The following is a 1,339-nucleotide window of genomic DNA, read 5'->3' as shown; positions in this document are numbered from 1 at the left end:
GACTGAGTGGCGCCGGCCTTGCGCGCATGCGCAAGGCGGGAAAAGACCGCCTTGTGATTGGTTGGAATTGCCCGGGGATCAGAAGGTATAAATAGAGGCCTGCGTGCCTCTGCTCGGGTTGTTCGTAGATTGGAAGCAGAGAATAAAGACTTGTTAGAAATGCATCGTCTCAAGCGCCATTATTCTCCGGACTTAACACTGGCGACGAAGGTGGGATTCAGTCTATACAGCTAGGGAAGCTTGAAGACTCACCCAAAGAAGTCCGGAAGTGGAAAACGGCGTGGAAGTCAGCGTTTATCCTGCCAGTACGAAATCGCTGGAGGGTGCGTGCGGCTGAAGAAGACCCTGATCCTCGATCATGGCGAAAGTTGGGCGTTTAGCGGAATTCGACGTCTCTCACCCCGAGAAGTGGGAATCTTACGTTGCAAGAGTCGAGACTTACTTCCGCGTAAACCAGATAAGGGAGGAAGGTTTAAAGGCTGCCACAATGTTGTGCGTTTGTGGGCAAGACGCCTTTGAGATCGCCGAGAACCTAATCGTCCCGGCCTCGCTGGAAACGGTGTCATACACTGATCTGAAGAAAGTTTTAAAGGAACACTTCCAGCCCAAGCAATCTGTCATGGCTTGGAGGCACACATTTCAACGGAGGGATCAGCGAGCTGGGGAATCAGCAAAAGAATACATTGAAGCTTTGAGAAGAGCAGCTAAACCGTGTGATTTCAGGGACTTAGAGGAAAGACTGCATGATCGTTTTGTGTGCGGACTGAGGAACAGAGACTTACAGCAGAAGCTGTTCACCATGGAAGATGTCTCTTTCCAAAATGCTCTGCGAGAGGTTTCAGCAGAAGAAGCTGCAAGTGGGGCGATCAAGAACATGCGGCCTAATCGAAGCGCTCCAGAGACCGCCACCATCCACAAGGAAGACGTGCGAGAGGATTCGGAAGAAGATCCTGAAGAAGAGGTGGAAAAGCTTTACCAAGCAGCTGGGAGGAGGTCCAAAGATCGGCAGGACAAGGGCCCAGCTGAGCTTCGTTGCCTTGGATGCGGTGGACGCCACAAGCGAGCGGAATGTCGGTTCCGTTCCACCATTTGCCGAGCGTGCGGGAAGAAAGGCCACATTGCTGCGGTCTGCCTGGGTCGACAGAAGGTACAACCGAAGGAAGAATTGGATCTGAAAGGTACCAGGGTGCCCAGTCAAAACAGGGTGGGGTTCTGTGCAACACGCCGGAACATTTTAAGAATAGGCACACACAAACCCCTTAAAAAGAAACTATCTCTTAAAGTGAAATTGCAGGGAGTTCCATTGTCGATGGAACTTGACACGGGGTCTGCCCTATCC

The sequence above is a fragment of the Protobothrops mucrosquamatus genome, unplaced genomic scaffold (assembly GCF_001527695.2).
Source record: "Protobothrops mucrosquamatus isolate PMUCROS unplaced genomic scaffold, P.Mucros_1.0 scaffold_198, whole genome shotgun sequence".
NCBI classification, from domain to species: Eukaryota; Metazoa; Chordata; class Lepidosauria; order Squamata; family Viperidae; genus Protobothrops; species Protobothrops mucrosquamatus.
Note: the sequence above shows the minus strand (reverse complement) of the source record.